The sequence below is a fragment of the Thamnophis sirtalis genome, unplaced genomic scaffold, assembly GCF_051295495.1.
Source record: "Thamnophis sirtalis isolate CommonGarterSnake01/CBP01778 unplaced genomic scaffold, rThaSir2_p1.2 scaffold_3, whole genome shotgun sequence".
NCBI lineage: Eukaryota > Metazoa > Chordata > Lepidosauria > Squamata > Natricidae > Thamnophis > Thamnophis sirtalis.
In genome coordinates, this window is record NW_028261383.1 from 36,789,422 (window position 1) to 36,801,772 (window position 12,351).

The 12,351-nt window shown below is 36.9% G+C and overlaps 1 protein-coding gene across 1 annotated transcript in view; it reads left to right on the top strand.

Moving 5' to 3' along the window:
• Positions 1–3: 3 nt before the first annotated feature.
• The window catches only part of CIMIP7 (ciliary microtubule inner protein 7), a 46,734-nt gene continuing 34,386 nt past the window's right edge, over positions 4–12,351 (top strand). Inside the window, exon 1 of the mRNA XM_087708699.1 lies at positions 4–197. The gene's annotated coding sequence lies outside the window, so the exon portion shown is untranslated. The remainder of the gene's footprint in view (positions 198–12,351) is intronic.

Consider the following 12,351-nt stretch of genomic DNA (forward strand, 5'->3'; position numbering starts at 1 on the left):
AGGTTGGAAGAAGCTGGGACAAAGAACAGGAGCTCACTTCGTTACACGATTCTAAGGATTCGAACTGCTGAACTGTTGATCTTTCTGATTGACAAGCTCAGCGTCTTAGCCACTGAGCCACTGTGTTCCTATTGGATTAGGAAAGACCCCACCTTTTCCTATGTGTTCCGTGTTCCACCACTTCCCATCTTTTAACAGTATGTATTATGTTTTTATTTATTTTTATTTATTTTAATGTGTAAGCTTCTTAGAGCCACCTCCCATGAAATGGGCAGCACGTACATTTAATAAATAAGTAAATAAAGTATTTAGCATTCAGAATATGTAATATGTAGACACGATCTGATACCTCAGATTATGCATTTAGCTTTTTGCTAGGAGCAAATTCTCTCTATGTAAAAAAACTATCCAGATATTAAAATATATTATTTACCTAATTAGTCTCAATATTGTGTTTTTTTTAAAAAAAAGGTTTTTCCTTGAGTGGAAGGATAGGAGAAATTTGCTTGTAGAGAAGGGATATGCTTGGCTTGGCTTTACCAATAGCTCAAACATTATAATCTCTGCCCATTTTTAATTTTTCTTTTTACATTTGCATCCTCTGGACAGTTTCCCAGCCCTGAAATGGATGTGTCAGCATGTCTGTGAGAGGTTAATCTTTGCCGTCAGATAGATTTATCCATGGCACACAATGCGACAAAATCTGAACTGTACATCCAAACTGAATATACTGTGTCACACTGCTGCCTGGTTCAACAAGCACAAACAATTCAGATAATTTAAGTCGGCTGCTACAGTTCACTGTAACTTCCTGGAAAATATGCAAGCTACATAAAGGCATCAAAAATTAAACTGGCATGGGATGATCAACACCAAAAAGAGTAGCCATTCTAGACCTTTTATTTCTCCAGGGTTTGTAAAAGACTCTGTATTATTAGCTGGAAAAATCAAATGTATCTCACATTCCTAAAGAAAGAACTCCAGTGCTATCTTCAAAAAGGATAATCCGTTCCTCCCTTTGAGATTTTCTTTTATGAGTTTTCTTGAGCTAATGTGCTCCTTATGTGCACTGAGAAAAAAAGTGTAATACTGGAAGTGATTTGGATATGAATCTAATAAGCTTAATACCAGAGCTTTATTAAAAAAAAATCCAAACTCCTAATCGTAAATCATAACACTATCAAGCAGCATGTGATTATTTAAATGGAAATCATGTCAGAAATATTAATTGCACTATTTCCATGTTAACACCTTCTGCTTTACAAATTCTATTAATTTGCCTTCTTTGCATTTTTTATAATTATTTTCTTGCTTTAATTTTCTTCTTTTACCATCATCATAGCAAAGAAAGAGGGCAGGGAATTTGGTACCTACATTGATAGATTTTCATAATAGTTTTACTAATATAATAGCACATGATTGGTTGGCCCCATTCCTCACTTAACTGCACTGCAATTAGCATACTGATTATTCTGATTATAGGATGTTCTATCTTCTTTCACTCCTTGTCTGTCATGTCTTTTAAAAAAATCCATTGTCATTATTTTGTTCCGGTTAATCTACAGGGAAAAGTATGTTTGTTCTTGCTACGACTTAGATGCAAGATCTATTTCAATGTGATTTGATAAAGAAATAAAAGTCTAATCAGAAACTCATACCCAAGCTCATAAACGTGTAAAATATCCTATACTGTTGTATAATGAGTAAATTATATTTTGAGCATCATTATTCATTTCAGTGCGGTCTTCATCAACACTGAAGAGGCTTTTTCACATAATAAATTCTGTACTATAAAAAAGCACAAGAGAAATCACAGCAATAAAATGCTTACAAAGCCTCCAGAAATTTAATCTGGCAGTCAAACAATAATTTATGCATATTTTAATATTTCTCCTCCAGTAAACATCAGACCAATGTTCCAATCTGAAGAAGGCGGATACTTGCAGAAAAAAAAGCAAACTATACTTTCTCTCAAATGTAGTTGATAGATCTGTACATCACAAGAAATAATAGCAGCATCAACTCTATAAATTCATATTACAGATTTCATTAATTTATGAACCTATTGGCTTCAAAATACATCATCATGTGCTGCATCCTTTGTCTTTAAATTTGAAAATAAACCAAAGAAATTGCTTTTGATGTAAATTCACCGAGGCAACTATGATTTCCTATGCCAAAAGCAAGAATAGTATGCTGTTTTAATTACTGGGAATTATTCAGATCTCATGAAAACAGTTACAGAACATGAACAAACTACTCTTCTCTGGAGTGCAATATCAGAGAAAAGCTTATGTATCTAATTCTCCACTGTGCCTTTCCAGCCAAAAGTAGTGCCCAAGGCAGTTAACAGAACAAAACAAGAGTAGCAAAGCAATTAAATAAACATTTAAGAATGTTTAAAGTATATAACGTATTTATAAAATAAATAGCACTTAAGCAACTCTACTGACATATTCATGGATGACTAACCAGTAACTTTCCTGATTTGAAATTGGTTTAGTCCCAAATAGATATATATTACTGTGTTTCCCCGAAAATATGACATGTCCTGAAAATAAGACCATGCCACATTTTTTTGGGTGGGCAAAAATATAAGCCCTCCCCCAAAAATATGCCCCCTGGACAACTCCCCCTCCAGCCAGGCAGAGCGCCGCTCACCAACCTAGCGATATCCTGAAGGTGCCAAGCTGTGGGAACCGGGGGGGGGGGCAAAGGGACTCGTGTTGTCGCAGCAGCGCAACACAGCAGCCATGAAGTTACCACGCTGGACGGGCCGGCTGGCGGCAGAGCGTACTCCCAGAGCGTACAACGATAGAGCATACGCCCAGAGTGGCCACGCCGGAAGATTCAGCAGTTTACTTCCATGGTTTGGAAGCCGCAGAAAAAGCCATGCTGGGATGGTGGTGGTGGTGGCAGTGGGCGGTGGCAGCGGTGGTGCCCTGGCTCTACAGGGAGAGCTGGGCCAGGGCATCGTGAGCCTGGGAGATGCGCGAGTGGAGAGCGGAACAGCCGCTTGGGCAACCCCTTTCCAGCCGTGCAGAGCACCATTCACTGGTATTTTGAAGGTGCCAAGCCACAGGAGCCGGGTGGCAGCGAACAAGTGCTCCCGCGGCTTAGCAATACCCCTAGGTCAGTGAATGGCACTGTGCCCGGCTGGAAAGGGGGTTTGCTGGCTGGCTACTCGTGACCGTGGTCACTTCATGACTTCTGTGTTGCGCTGCTGCGACAGCACAACACAGCCGTTCACCCCTGAGGCTGTGCCCAGCTCTTAATAAGCCCGCCCCTGATAATAAGGCCCAAGCCATATTTTGTGGGTCAAAAGAAAATAAGACCCTGTCTTATTTTCGGGGAAACACGGTATTTTTTGGAAAAACTATATTGGTCAAGTGAGTGAACTACTTAAGAGAGCAACAATTTGTCCAAATTTAAACTACAATCTATTGCATGCGTTGTTTCAAAGATTCAATCAGGAATTACAGTGGAATCTATTTAATTTGTAGAAAGGGGCTATATATAAACTCTCTAACCCACAGATGTCAAACTCGCGGTGTCACGTTGCCATCACGTGACGTTTCACAGTGTTTTTTCCCCTTCATCGAGCTGGGGGGGGCATGGCCTGCGCATGACACATCCAGCCTGCGGGCTTCTGGTTTGACACCCCTGCTCCATCCAGTCTTGTTCTCCTCCATATAAGGTTACTTTTAACAGGAATTTGACATAAGGTCCACACTGAACAAATTGTGAATATTACTGGACCACATCTTGCTTTCAACTTAGAAAAACATGGTTTGAAAGTCACGATGTTGAACATTACGAAGTAATACAAATCAATAACAACGTCAATAATAAGCTTCTTCTTACCCCATTTTTGTTGGAGTCATAAATATATCTTTGTTATTCCAAAGATTCAGATTCATCTTTTAGGCTTGTCTGTTACATGAAAGATAGAGAAATATGTGAGGCTTGTTATAAATGCTATATTCATCCTTCTACATCTATCACAAAAATATGTTTAAAAGGAGGTTCTTAGTCTAATGAGTCCAAGCTGTGCAGAAATCCCAGTTAATGATTTCAAAGTCCAAGAGAAGTCTGGCTTGAATACATTCAGTTAAGGGGTGTCCGACATTTCTCTGGATAATTAGTTATCCTGTCATTACAGTATTAGGAAATTTCTTCTAATATTCCATCAGAATCTGCAGACTTGTAACCTGAACCCATTATTCCGGGTCTTGTATTTTGGAGCACAACCTAACTAAGTATCATCCTGTAGCTCTCCATTAATTTCTATTGCTTTAGTTTTCTTTCCACTTATACATTCAGGAAAATGAGTGAATGAATGAGGACTCATTTTTGTTGACTTGTATATGTTGTAGGTAATGTTTGATTTAATATTCTTCAATATGTCTAAATCAAATGTATGTTTATTATCAAATCTGGAATAATAAATAATAAATTGCTTCATCATCTCTTTGATTGTAGAGACATATTTGGTTCTATCCCAAATGGAAATAATAGTCCATTTGTTTTCCCCCCGCCTTATGCATTTACTAGGTCAACAAATTATCAGAGGTTGCCTTTCTCAAAATATTTCAGTTTAATAAATTCAGTTTCTTGTAAGTCTTGTTTACTTGCATTAACAAGCAATCAATTTTATTGCCTGTTTTTATCCCTTGTACCAAATCTAAAATTGGTTTTCTAATGGTTTCTGTTCGTTCAGCAATGTATCTTATACTGTTTCTTATATTTGTTTATTTGTTGGCATTCCATCCAGTGGGTAAAGAAAACATTAAAGGTTTAAACTGATATAAACTCTTCAGTTTCCGATGATACTTCAATTTAATATCCTCTTGTGATAATAAAAGTTCATTAATTTCCTTTTTCAATTTGTACGTTTCTGTATTTACCGTAGTTAAAGTTATTGGATTATAACCTACATGGTAGGTACTTCCAATTTTACGTCTATAAGGTTAGTTAATAATGAATTAAAGATCCTATTCATGTCTATTATTGGGTACATTTTATGAACTGAAGACTAATAAATAAACTCTTCCTAGGATGTTTATATTTCTATAAAATAAGGAGAGAATTGTGACATATTCAGTACAGTTCACAAACATTTTGCCAGCAACCATAGAGACTATATATAAAATGAAGTAGTCTAACTGTATGAACTAGTAGCAGAAGAATATTTATTTATATCCTCCCTTTATTATTTTTATAAATAACTCAAGTTGGCAAACATAACTAACTCTTTCCTCCTACTATTTTCCTCACAATAACCCTGTCAAGGGAGTTGGGTTGAGAGAGAGTGACTGGCCCAGTCACCTTGATGGCTTTCATGCCTAAGGAAGGCCTAGAACGCACAGTCTCCTCATTTATACACCAGTACCTTAACCACTAAACAGTAGTAAAAGCTCATATTTTTCCTTTTCTTGAGTATGCCTGCAGGTACATTTGATTTAAAAAAAAAATTATATTTCCAGGTTTTATAGAAATTCTGTTATTGTCTGTTTTGTCTTAAAATATGTAAATTTTACAAGTTTATCAGGACAAGATTCTTCTTTATGTTGTCCAAGAAGTTATTCTGTGAAATTTCCTAAATTTCAGCATTTCAGCCATATCCAGGTTGTGGACAACTACTGCATAGTTTTCAAGGTGCATGTAGATCTCTCTCTGAGTCTGTACTATAATTTTTTCAGACATGCCAGACTGCAAATCCCCCGATTGTCCCTTCCTCCCTTTTTTTAAATACAGAGATAATATTTGACTTCCTCCACTTCTCAAAGATTTCTTGAAAGGAAAAAATAAACAAAGTTTTTACAAGACTATTATTAAATTTCTACTGTATCACAGAATGTAGTTAATCTGGCCCGGGAGATTGAAACTAATTAAATTCTCTTTAACAGTGATAGCTGCTAGCTACTTTACGTAGGATGCTGCCTGGCATTGTCATACAAGTTATTATTTACATTTGTATCTGAGCATCAGTAGAAAGTCAATTATATTTAACATCAAAATGATCCAAGGGAGATGATGCTGAGGGATGATCACTTGCCCAAAGGAGATTACATGTAGGGTAGCATTTCTGAATCACAGAAGTTCAGGAAAAAAAATTGCTAGATTGCAATAGCATGCACTTAGTAACAACATCCCTAAATGCTGGGGTTTTTTTTAATCTTGAATGCTTAGAACAATATCCACACTTTCTTGTCAAATCCAGCTCTTTTAGAGTATCTGTAACAGCGACAGTCTGCCATATTGCCTCTTAGAAGTAAAAATAATGCAAAAAAGGATTGTCGGAGTGGCACTCAACACTGAAAATCAGCACCAAAACTGACGCACTTAGCTTCCTATCCTTCCATTAGCAAGTTCAGCTGGAAGTGAAAAGAAAAGTAGCCAAAAAAATGCACTTAAATAAAAAAAAGGATGCTACATGGAAAGCTATCAAGATTTCTCATAGTGAATGAAAAAAAATATAGTTATAACATTAGCAGATTTATTATTTTTGGGATGGAAAATTGCATGCAGCAATTGCAACATCCACGTACAATAGTGCAAATACACCTTCAAAAAATTCCTAGGCTAAACTCATAATTCTTCTATTCATATCCTTATTTTTTTAATTCATATTCTCAATTCACTTTGGTTTTAATTACTGGGTCTTGGCAATGGCAAAAAAATAAAAGAGAGGAAAAGAAATCATATAAAGCATTGAAGTCTGCCTGTCCCTAGAACAAATGACAAATGACACATAGACTGCATAAAAATATTGTGCAGAAAGGCACGATGGACAGATTTCCTGATACTCTCAATTCCACGATGAACTTACATGTTGTCACAGAAGTCTAACATAAAATGTGGGAATAGAATAGAATAACAGAGTTGGAAGGGACCTTTGAGGTCTTCTAGTCCAACCCAACGAGATGCCAACGAGAATAATCGTATCTTATTCTGAATTAAACGAAGCACGGAAGCAATAACTAAAAAAAACGTTTTGAAAAGGATACTCCTATTAATAAAATAATAATAATAATAACGATGCAGCAAACAGCTTATGACACACTGTTTCATAAACGTGTACAGTCTCGTACGTATTTTCCTACAGGACCTGGAGGAGGAGGGAGACAAGCGAGGAACACACGAGAAGTTAGTTTTTCAACCACTGAGGAAATGGCTTCCTATCTTCCTTACCACAATACAACCATTACTCTTACTGGTTCTAGCGTAGGAGTGTGGCAATTCAGCTCTGTTTCTCGGGCAAAAGAGAACTTAACGCGACATCTTAAAGGCAATAGGGGCACGAAGACCGTCTGAAGGCAATCACGTGTCCTCCGGCCAGGCGCGGGAACTCGCGTGCTCGCCGCTTTTCCCTTCGCAAAATCATCCACGGGAACCGCGCGCGCCGCCAACTTTAATGTGGCACTTTGCAGGAATCCCACGCGCCAAACCTACCCCTTCCGGGAGTCAGTCTGTCTGTCTGTCTGTTTTTCTTTCTCTCTCTCTCTCTCTCTCTCTCTCTCTCTCTCTCTCTCTCTCTCTCTCTTCATTCCTTCTCCCCCCTCCCTCTTTCTTTCTTTTTTCTTTCCTTCCTTCTTTCTTTTCTTCTCCCTCCATCCCTTCCTTTCCCCTCTCCCTCTTTCTTTCTCTCTCTCTCTTTCTCTCCCTTCCTTCTCCCTCCCTCCTTCCCCCTCTCTTTCTTCCTTCCCCTTTTCCCTTTCTTTCTTTCTCTCTTTCTCTTCCTTCTCCCTTTCTCCTTCCCTCCCTCCCTCCTTTCCTCTTTCTTTCCTTCCTTCCTTCTCCCTCTCTTCCCCCCCTCTCGCTTTCTTTCTTTCTCTTTTTCTGTCTCTTTCCCTTCCTTCGTTCTCACTCCCTCCGTCTTTCTTTCTTTCTTTCTTTCTTTCTTTCTTTCTTTCTTTCTTCCTTCCTTCCTTGGTCGAAAGAAAATCTCATGGGTGAAATAAGAATTAATACTTTCTTCCAGGAAGAAAGCCAGACTTTTTAAATTGTTATTTTTCTCAGAGATTAGAAGGGGCTTTCAGGAATGAGCTGGCATTTCCCCCATCCATTTCTCCTGCCTCAGAAGCTGTTTTTCTCTTTCCTCTTTTATTATTATTTATTGTTGATTATCAATTTTTAATTAGTAGATCACATTATACAAGAATACAATAGTAGAGTTGGAAGGGACCTTGGAAGTCTTCTAGTCCAACCCACTGCCTAGGCAGGAAATCCTATACTGTTTCAGACAAATGGCTATCCAACATCTTCTTAAAGACTTCCAGTGTTGGGGCATTCACAACTTCTGGAGGCAAGCTGTTCCACTGATTAATTGTTGTAACTGTCAGGAAATTTCTCCTCAGTTCTAAGTTGCTTTTCTCCTTGATTAGTTTCCACCCATTGCTTCTTGTTCTACCCGCCTTGGAGAATACTTTGCCTCCTTCTTCTTTGTGGCAGACCCTGAGATATTGGAACACTGCTATCATGCAGTATTCCAAGTGTGGCCTTACCAAGGCATTATAAAGTCATATTAACACTTGATCTTGATTCTATCCCTCTGTTTATGCAGCCTAGAACTGGGTTGTTGGTTTTTGGCAGCTGCTGCACACTGCTGGCTTATATTTAAATGGTTGTCCATTAGGACTCCAAGATCCCTTTCACAGTTACTACTATTGAACAAGGTACCACCTATACTATACCTGTGCATTTCAGTTTTCTTGCCTAAATGTAGAACCTTACTCTTTTCACCATTGAATTTCATTTTGTTAGATAGTTGCCAGTGTTCACGTTTGTCAAGATTCTTCTGTATCTTAAGCCTGTCTTCTGTAGTGTTGGCTATTCCTGCCAGCTTGGTATCATCTGCAAATTTGATGAGTTCCCCATTTATTCCCTCATCCAAATCATTGATGAATATCTTGAAGAGTACTGGGCCTAAAAAAGAGCCTTGGGGTACTCCACTCCATACTTCCCTCCATGTAGATGCCGTTCCATCTACACATTGAGTGCAGTTGGTCAGCCAGTTACGAATCCATCTGGTGGTGATGCTGTCTAACCCACATTCTTCTACTTTATCTAGTAGTACGTTATGGTCTACCTTATCAAATGCCTTACTGAAGTCCAAGTAAACTATATTGACGGCATTCCTCTGGTTCACTAATTTTGTCACTTTGTCAAAGAATGCAATAAGATTAGTCTGGCATGATCTGTTTTTGACAAACCCATGTTGGCTTTTGGCTATTACTTTGTTTACTTCTAGGTGTTCGCTAATTCATTGCTTGATTATCTTTTCCATAATCTTTCCTGGTATTGAGGTCAGGCTGATAGGTCTGTAGTTTCCTGGGTCTATATTTTCCCCTTTTTTTGAAGATGGGAACCAGCTCTTTTCCAGTCAGTATACAGTATAAAATACTGTAATGCAAAGAAAAAAGAAAACAATAGGAAAGTAGGGGATGAGAAGGGGAAGAGGAAAAAGTGTAGGGTAAAAGGGAAAAGGTGATTTATTAAACAAATTATTATAGTGGCTCAACTCAAAGAGATGACTGCAGGAGAAAGATTACAATTATTTTTTTTAAAAATCCACTATTTATTTATTTAGACAATTTATATAGCTGCCCACTAGCTCAAAACAATTCTAGGTGACAATAAAAACACTGTATAGAAAATATAAAGCCCACCTGCTATTTGTATTAACTTGACAAAGAATGATATAAAATTGATACTGATAGTACTAATATAAAATAAAGCAAATTCCATAATCAGATTGCCCAGAGTTGGACTTCAACTCCCATCTCCTTCAGCCAACACATCATCAAATATCAAGCCCGGAATGGTGGCCTAGCAATCATATACATTTGTAGGACCTCGGAATAAAACTATAAAGACAATTCCATCCGTGAAGTGAATTTTTCATTCAATTCAATTCTTGCATACTTAAATAATATGCATATATGTATCCTTTTATTTTCAGCATTTGTTTTAAAGTCAAAATACTGTTTAACTTTTCCTGCCTAGGCAGGGGGTTGGACTAGAAGACCTTCAAGGTCTCTTCCAACTCTGCTATTATATTGTATAGTTGGGACTCCAATCAGCTGAAACTCGGGAGGCAGCGAATAGATGGGGGTGGGGCCAGCCAGAAGTAGTATTTGCTCTGAACTACTCAAAATTTCTACTACTGGTTTGCCAGAATCGGTCAGAACTGGCTGAATAGCACCTCTATAGGATAGGCTACAAAGTTGAATCCGATTTGTCTGAAAGAGTGGTAGTCAGAGTGCCATTTGGCATTTTCTATTCACTTCAGCAATAGTGTTTTAATGTATGCCACGTTTTAAAAGTAGAATGGGGGGGGGGCATGGGGAGGACTCTTTAATGGAGCATAAAATCTTCATTTCTACTTTCATTCAAACTTCACTTTATGTTTTTTCTTCCATTCATAATATACTGTTCGGTATAAGAATCAGAGAGGGGGAAAATCTGCTGTAGTGTAGGCACCACCAGTTAATTAATCCCTTTTACCAACAATTAATCAGTGGAACAGCTTGCCTCCAGGAGTTGTGTGTGCTCCATTGCTGGAGGTTTTCAAGACAAGATTGGGCAGCCATTTGCTCAGAATGCTATAGGGTCTCCTGCTTGAGCTTGGAGTTGGACTAGAAAACCTCTAAGGTCCCTTCCAGCTGTGTTATTCTAAATTCTAAGCCAGTGTTGGCGAACCATCCTACGTTTTGGGGATTCGTTGAAAACAAGATCTCTGTGTTAACAAACCCTTTATTAACCTTCATTAAAGTGTAGGGATTTTCTGTTTGGGGGATAAATTGGGGCTAGGGTTGCTTGACTGGATTCCTAATGAGTCATGACATTAATCCTAGCCCTCATACTTTTTACATAATGCTGTATAAAGTGCTTTGCAGAAGATCTTTTAACAATGGGAGAACAAAGACATTTAATTTAGGCAGCAGACAGCTCCTGATACTTCAAAAGGGCAGAAGCTTTGAGCTGGATTTTGATCCTGAAGACTTCCTATTGAAGAACTTTATACTTGCTATTTAATAACCTCAATTCATTCCACAGAGAACAAAATCAAGACAAGAAACTCTCATTTCTTTCAGGAGTTTAAAGGATTACAAGAGGAAAATAGTTCCTATATTGATATACAGTATTGTAACATTCATTAAAGCAGATATTACAAACCCATTTTCTATATAAAAATTATAAAATAGAGGAAATAATCTTTTCCCATAATGTATCAGAGAAGGTTAAAGTCATTCATTCTCAATGAATTCCCCTATGGACTTCTCTCAAACAATATATCCAGCCATTCAGATACATACTATAGGGAGTCCTTAGTTCTCCTTGTATAATTTCTTTTCACTTAGCAAAAAAAAAAGGTAATTTTCAAAGTCAATTAAAAGTTATGATATATAGTGTCTACATTTTATAAATGTGTGCTGCTTTACAGCTTGATTCAAACATAATAGCAATTCAATTTCCATAATTACAATAAAAATGGCTTATTGGTACATTTAGAATTGCAATCTTAGGATATTTGATTACAATCACTTACCATCTGTAAGTGGCTATTTTTTTATCGTATGATAGCATAATATTTTGTATTTATCTCCTATCATAATATATAAATACCATGGGGAATTTACTTTGTGAGCAATTATGGGTGGTAAATTTTTCCCATCATAACACAAATAATCCATGAGCAGACTTTTTACAAGGGAAGATTTCAGCTTGGTTATACAGGTGTAATGACTTATTAACTATTAATTGTTCCAATATCCTGCTAAAGAACTTAAAAAACAGATAGAGAAATTAATATTTCCTTTTTTCTTCACAATTATAAATTTAAATGTTATCTTCTTTAAACCTTTGTAACTAACATTGCTCAACACTATACTTTTTGCATATAATTTCATGAATACTATATTTAGCATAACCTGAACAGCATGCATTCCCTTTATACTTTAGTAATTTAATAATGTTTATATATTACACAAAAACCTTTTTTTTAATATTACTTGGGCACAAAACAAAACTGACTGTTCCATTTTAGTGTACTACACCTCCATGCAAAAAGCTTCATATAGTATTCATTTTAAATAATCTAAATACAAATTAATATATTATTCACATGTGAAAATATGATATGAGAGCTGGTTTGTATGGATGCCCTGTATATGGTAGTTAAAAAGAAACTAAAAGTATAGTTCAAAAGAGGAGATATTAATTAATGAGAGACCCAATGTTACCTTTCCTGATTTTGCATCAGAGATTAGTCAGTGAACCTAGAAGTTCATTTCCATGTCTTAAATGTAAAAACCTATGTATTGAAATATTTAAGAATAAAAAATC